Source organism: Lytechinus pictus, chromosome 11 (genome assembly GCF_037042905.1).
Source record: "Lytechinus pictus isolate F3 Inbred chromosome 11, Lp3.0, whole genome shotgun sequence".
Taxonomy (NCBI): domain Eukaryota; kingdom Metazoa; phylum Echinodermata; class Echinoidea; order Temnopleuroida; family Toxopneustidae; genus Lytechinus; species Lytechinus pictus.
The window spans coordinates 27,192,573-27,200,540 of NC_087255.1; positions in this window are offsets into that span (position 1 = coordinate 27,192,573).

Here is a 7,968-nt window from a genome sequence, read left to right on the forward strand (position 1 = left end):
CCTTGGAGAACCCTGAATGATGGGCCCACTGAGTGGTCCCACAGTACCTTACTCGAGCAGTTGTTGTAGAATTCTGCAATGGTATCCAGCAGGAATTCAGACGGATGTGTGGAAGAGATTTTTGAGAGCAGACCTTCCTGCCATACCTTGTCAAATGCCTTTTGGGCATCAAGCATTGCAACGAACAGTGGCTACTTGGAGGACTTGCTGAGTTCAATGACTAAGTCAAGAGCTTTACCAGCTAGTAGGCAAGACCTTTCTTGTTGAAAGCCAAACTGCAGCTGATCCGGGATGTCATGTTCCAGCAAATGATTGATGAGTTTGGGCTTTATCAACAGTTCTAGCAGCTTGCCCAAGACAGGAGTTAGGGTGATGCCTCTGTAATTTCCGGGAACAGCTGGATCTTTACCACCACCTTTATGTAGAGGGATCACAAGGCCATTCTTGAGGCTTAGTGGGATGTATTTCAAGCTAACCATCCAGTTCATGAGGATGAGGATGAGAGTCCTTGCGTTATATCCGGTGTACAGAAGATGTTCAGGAGATATGTTGTCAGGACCACAAGCCTTGCCAGTCTTTAAAGAGGAGATGGTTGTCTGAAGTTCTTTAGAAGAAAACACAAGATTGGATCCGCAGAGGGCTTGATCATCAAGATAGTGTGAATTACTTTGGGTCCCACTCCCTGACCTGTTGTAGCTGGGAGTTGACAACTCTTGGAAGTATTGTGTCCAGCCCTGGATGATTTATATCCCTGAGTAGCAATGCTCTCCCAGATTCAGATGCTGCACGCCTGTGTTGCAGTGTCGACTGTTTCCTTTTACAAGCGTGTAAAACAGCCTGTCATTATGCTCGTGGGCCTCCTCGATTTCTGTGAGAAGCCCATTTCTGCAAGCAGCTCTTGACTGTCTCAGCTTGGAGCGGAAGTGCTTCTTAAGTTTGGCAGCTAACATGCCCAGGGAACTACTCTTGTCTTCACCGGAGCCTCTCCAGTCCTTCCATAGATTGATATAGCTCTTGTAGCTTTCCTCTACTTCAGAATTCCACTCCATCTTGCCTTTGCCTCTACCTTTACCCTTAGAGTGAGGTAAGCTCATTGCAGTTTGAACTAACACTGACTGCAGCTTAGACATGATGCTGTACAGGAGGGTCACATTAAGAGTTGCGCCAGCAATAGATGTCAAAATAGATTCAGAGGCTCTTCCCAGCGGTTCTGTGTACAAATCAATGATCACTTGTTTGGACACCTTCTTCCAGTTGATTTTTGGACGACATAAACGTTGGACACCTAACAGCTTTTCACTCCTTGCAGGGAAGTCGTTGCGTACTGGAAGCTTCCATGTCACGCTGATGGGGAAGTGATCAGATCCATTCAGTGGTTCCTTGTAGTGGATAACAATGTTGTAGAAGTCACTACCCATCCTTTGATGAGTGAGGAAAGTGTCGATGAATGACCGCTTGGTTCCATCATCACTCTGGAATGTATAGGCACTTTGACCTTTAAGCAGAGCCGAAAGACAGACGAGTTCGTTGGTATTCATGAAGTCACCAAGGATACTCTGAACCTTTTTTCCTCCGCTCACTGCTGTGAAGGTCCACATTGAGGTCACCACCTATTAGAAAGGTACAGGAACCATTTGTTTGGATGATTTGTAGCATTTCCTCTAGTATCGCCTGGTATTCCGCAAGAGCATCTGGAGAGGTATCACAAGGCATATAACAGTTGAATAGGATGATATCACACAATGAGAATTGTAAAAGAGTGCAGATGAGCCTTTGAGATAGGGTGGGAACAGGCTTTAATGAACATGGGAGTTCCTTGTTGATAAAAGTGGCTACGCCACCTCTCCCTCTTCTGCTTGGAAGCGAATAAATTGGATCATGAGCCTTACTGAATGTGATGAAATCCTGATGAGCTGAATTGAGATAGTGGAGTTCACCTTCATGGATCCAATGTTCTTGTATAAAAAGAATATGTACTTTCCTTGCGATAGAAAACAGTGAATAAAACTTTCATTAGACTTGAAACCACGAGCATCAAAGGAGGCAATGCAGACTGACTTTACATTCTCTGAGACAGGAGACGTAGACTGGCATCTGTGAGATACATGATGCGAAGGTGCTGGTCTCTGATTGCTTGCTCGATCATGTGGCTTGGCTGTACTGAGTGCAGGCACAGAAGGTTCAGGAGAGAAGCTGTTATGTAGTAAACAGTCTCCACTTGCCACTGGTAAGTGGCTGCTGAGGCCCGACCATGCCGAAAAAGGGAATTTGATCCAAGTTGGGTTTTGTTTTCCACTGCTGGGGTCGTCAAATGTTCATGTCGATTATGACTGACATTCCGCAATATTGGTTCGTCAGACACGTTAGCAGTGTGAGCAGGCTTGACCCGATGACACTTCCTCTTCTCACCATGTTCCAGTTCACTTGTATAAGCTCGGAGAGGTTCTTCATTATCAGCAGCATGCAAAGCCCATCCTGGCTGGTGGAAGTTAGTAACTGGTTGTGTTTCAAGAGTTACAGTGGAATGGTTATCTTGATCAAAAGTGTCCGACAAAGTTTGTTTGGGATAAGATGCAGTATGAAAAGCAGTGTCAGACTGTAGAGAAGATGCCTCTGTATTTATGTTTCTTGGAGCATCAGCCAAGTGATTTCCTTGCCTTCTAGAGCTTGTATGTAGACCATCCGTTTGTGTTCAATCCTGGTTGGGGAATTCACCGCTTGTTGGAAGAGCTCGTCTATCACTCTGCTTGATGTTGATGGTGAAGAAGGCTGGTGTCCCACATGAGGATTTCTAGCACCATTGACCACACTTCTAGGACGCTTAGGGGAGGAAACTTCAGGCACTTTCTCAGAAGTATTTTGCAGATGTATATAACCCTCGTCATTGTGAATGTCTTCATCCACACGAAGGCTTTCGAACCTGTTAGAAGTTGGGATGATGTAAGGGTGTGCGGTTGTTGAAAGGCCTGGTGAGGGATTGGTGGCAGATGGCAATTTCCAATTTACACCTTGCCTTGATCTTTGCAACCTTCCAGATGATTGGTTGTGATTGGCCTGGTACTGACCCATAGACCTGGGCAGGTGTATCGAAGCAGTTCTCTGTCCAGGATATCCACTGCTTTTGACAGACGAATCCACAACAGGACTCTTGAATTTGGGGTTAGAGGATGAATCAGCTTGTTGTTTATGATGACCTCGTGAGGGTGAGCCTTGATGATGGTTAGAAGACCCGTAGTGCTGAATGTGATTAGTATTTGTGAAATACCTGCTTTTTTGCAGCCTAGGGTATTGATTGGTGTTGCTTCTAGAAGGACTATAAGATAGTGGAGACTCAACTGAAGCACTATCTTCATCAAAAACACCTTGAAGCCCATGAGTTTTACATATAGTAGTTAAGAAGTCTACTTGTAACTGAAGGTCCCTTATCTCAGGTACTTTCTTAGACAAAGCATTTTTCAGTGTTGATATCTCACCATCCTTGTTTTGTAGCAGAACTTTGTTAATTCCTGAAGATCCTGCAAACTCCGTAGATCCCTCCGGAGTTGCCGTGTTTGGTTAAGAAGTTGGTCATTCTCCATTAATATGACTGTATTTAAATTCCGTTTCTCTTTCAGGTCTTCATTAAGGTCATGTAATTGAATCGACAACGCCTTACAATCACAGTCGCTGGCTAGTTTCTCATTTGTACTCGTTGTTGTTGGAATAACATGGGTTACTGGATCACTTTCAGAGTTACTGACGGGTGGGCAACTGACACTTTGTAGCACCTTCTTGGGGTTATAGGCGTTGGAATCCTGAAGATCATTGCACTCATATCTGCCTTGATTTTCAAGCTTAGATGATTTTGGGTTGTTATCATTACAGTCAACAACAGCTGGGGCTGACTGCTCCTCATCTACTCTTTGATTAGAGTTGGGATGGTTCACATCTTCAACAGAAGGCAGCATGCCATCACCTTGAGAAGGCTCGTCTGCAAGGTGTGCTGGGTTGAAATCGGGATGTTCAACTAGTAAGTCACATAAAACTCTCTTGGTTTCAACGTACAGGTATTTGTCAAGCACTACATTGAGAAATTTGTGACCTCCCTTGGACTGTCCTTCAGATGAAATGTCATAACCATTGGCATTTGACTCTCTCCTAGGTGAGACGGTGGCCTTAGATGCCGGTAACATTGTATGGAAGTAATAGCGCTCCAATTGAATTCAGATGTGAAGGGGAGGTAAAGTTGTTGAGTTAAGTTGAACTTGAGTTACAGGCTGAAGTTGTTATGGCTGTTTCACAGTCTGTAAATGGCATTTGGCAATGACTGAGCCTGACGTCTGTGACGATGATCTGACGTTAATGATCACACTTGCACAGCTCAGCACAGCTACCAGTTACAACAGCCAGGTTCATCAAAATAGAAGCAGAGGATTGCAGTTCTTGACTTAATATTGCTCCTTTGCCACAGTCACAGATAATCAAATCCAGTCAATCTAAGCCAGCTGAATGAGGTTTGATCAACAACTCCACCCGGTCCAGTGACTCAGCTTCCAGGGGCTGCTTTATTTTTAGCCTAAGGTGGGTATGCAGGGCACACACACAGAAAGTACTATATGGGACTAGAGACTGAAGCTGGATTGAGTGCTCCAAAAAGCCATGAATTTGAAGGCTAAAAATACTGGCACAGATATGTGTTTTGCAATTTGAATTAGGCGCAAATATCACAATAATTGCAAATATTGCTTAAATATGTCATTCAAGTTTGTCAAAAATTGCAAGAAAAGGTTATTTGAGCGCATAAAGTTCAATATCTGCTCTTTAATTTGATACCTTAATCACAAAAAATGGTCAAAAAATAAAAAAGTTACGTTCCCTCGAAACAATACTTGTATTTCCATAATTTCATTAAATAAACGTGTTTTCACCGGTTTCCCACAGAGGCTATCGCATGGTTAACAAAAGACTTCATGCATGGCTGATTGGTAAAAAGGGAAAAATAATGTCATAAATGAATTCTTCGCCATAAAAAACCATAGGATAGCTGTATTATTCGGGCATTCTCGATATAAAATGACAAAGAAATTTATATTTATAAAATCATATTGCTCATATATGTTAATTAGCGCAGTATACTAATTACGCTAATTACACCAATAACATTGCTTAAAAGGGGAAAAATAATGTAACAAAATAATTCCTCATTATAGTAGATCGGCCAAAAGAAAAAAAGGGCTCTAGATAATGATTCGACGGCAAAATTTGTTAATGCTTGGCATCCCAGCTAAAAGTCTTGCAAAAATACCCAGGAATAGCTTACGGCCGGATGCCAAGCGCACTTTTGCGTGAAAGTGTCATTTTAGCGTGAAATGTGAAAGGATGTAAAAAAATCACGCATTTTGATATTTTGACGGAATATGTTATATTGTTTGATTATCTTTGATATGCAATCCTTTTCATTTGGAGTTTCAAATTATAAGTGTCATAAATATACATTTGAAATTTGAATATTACACACACATATATGGCACAGAGAAATATAAAACCACGATTTCCTCAAAATAAAAGTTTGTGGAAACTATCAACAGTTTGATTTGTGTTTAAATTTTGTTTAATTCTTCGATTTAAATTCGTTATGCTATGTGTGATGCGCTATACAAGAATTGAGCATTATTATTATTATTATTATCCATCGAAAGTATAGTAAATGTCCTAATGCCACAAATATTAAAAGAATTTTCAAGTAAGATGGGAAATATCTCACTTTTTGTTATCCGAAAGGCCCGGGGGGGGGGGCCACTTACATTGACGAGTAGATACCATGCGCGACCAAAAAAACACGTAAAAAGGATGTCTCTATCTATCTTTATGATTGGTGAGATATGTAGGCCTAGCTCATGATCCCATTCATGAGTCACCAAATGCAAAAGGTTCCTCTCCTGGTCAGTATATGAAAAATTTCAGCTTGCGCTTCGCGCTCGCGTTTGATTCTTTAGTTAAATTCACATCCTTTTTTCATGTTTACGAAATAAAATCGGAACGTTTACTTTTTATGTGGGGCGTTTTGGCCCAGTGGATAAGTCTTCTGACTTTAAGGCAGAGAGTCGTAGGTTCGAATCCAAGTCATGGCATTATTTACTTCAGCAAGAAATTATTCACACTGTGCTGCACTCAACCCAGGTGAGGTGAATGGGTACCCGGTAGAAATTCGTTAATGCCTTCCTTTGGGCGCCTAGGCAGCCCAGCTAAAGCCGGGATAATAATAATAGCTGGGAGAACAGTTTTTAGAACTGAAGTGGCTTCCCTGGATAGCCATATCATTATTATCATTATTATCATTTTAGGCCTACATGAAATTTCCAAAAGTTTGAGCACGTGATCCGCTCGCAACATCTCACAAGGATGCCCTTTTAACAGTAATTGACCAAAAAGGTGAATTTTACATCTTCAGATTTGATTTTTTTCCCCAAACCGCTTGCTCGCTACGCTCGGAGAAATGAAACGTAAATATATAACTTATCAATCAGAGATCACTTAAAAATTTTTGCTCAACTTAATTACTACAAAACACACAACCTCTTTACACAGATGATAATCTTATGGCGAAAATATCCGTTTGCACCAAAATGCCTCTATTGGCTCCTTTTTTGGCTATGCCCCCCTCCCCCCCCAAAAAAAAAAAGGAAAATACGCTCCGCCGCCACTGGTTTAAAAACACGCATCGTCTTCATGGCTAACTGCAAAAAGTTCTTAAAATGTCCCCTTTAGATCAGGTCAGAGCTTATATTTTAAATTTCTGTTCTCGCTTCTTGCTAGTAGTTATTATCTAATAGGCATCTCGTTTTGAAGATCACAAACATATTGCCCATCATATCAAAAAAAATATAGCTCGCGTTCGCATTATTTAAAAAGGGTTCATCATGTTATTACCTATTTACTTTGTTTTATAAGTATAAAGCTAATTATTGACTATTAGGACTACCCTTTCAAAGAAACAAACAAAAATCAACTTTAAGCTGCCGATCGAGGAAAATATGGCTGAAAAAAAAATTTGCCCCCCCCCCTATTTGACAAAAGTTGGATCCGCTGGGAGGGAGGCAGGGGGCACTTGCACCCCAAAAATGAAATAAAAAAACAGGGAAATGCATATTTTTCCAAAATGGGAAAGTTCCTTTTTCAAAAATAAATATGCTGTTTTTCATGTTTTTCGAAATAAAATACTCTTTTTAAAGTATACAAGTTAAATTTGAGGCTGGAATATTGCAAATTTTCAGCTTGCGCTTCGCACTCTCAATTATTCGATTGGAGAAATATGTATCCTAAAGAGGTCACTAAATGCTTTCTTTAACAGGTTTCTTTTCTGGTCAGTATGTTTAAGCTCGCGTTTTGCGCTCGTGTTAATTCTTTAGTTAGATGCACATCTTTTTAATGACAGCAGAAATCTGCTCGGATTTTTAAAAACTTATTTTCATTTTTTATTGAAATACCCTTAAGTTTTAGCTTGTGATTTACGCTCGCAACACCTCGTAATAATGGCATTTTAAGAATAATTGACCCCTAAACGAGTTTTACAACTTCACCTTTAAATTCTTTTTTACCAAGCCGCTCGCTCATTATACTCTCTCCCGAAAAATAAAGCTTAAATATACATTTTGCCATAATAAGAAGTCACTTCAAAAACGTTTTTCTCTACTTAATCACTATCAAACACACAATGACTTCAAGCAGATGATAAGCTTAAGGTGATTATATCACCAAAGTACCCATTTTGACCTATGAGTTTCATTTTTTGGCTTTACCCCCCGAACGAAAATTCGTTCGGCCGCCCTTGCCTTCCCATCCTCATAACAATTGAACGGCAACAGTGTCCCCCGCCCCCCCCCCCCATTTGCCTCTGCCTCTGCTTTCCCGGTTTTCATTTTTCGGATTAACGAACCTTATTTTGTTTTCGGATTAACGAACCTTCGGAACAACGAACCTTATTTCGTT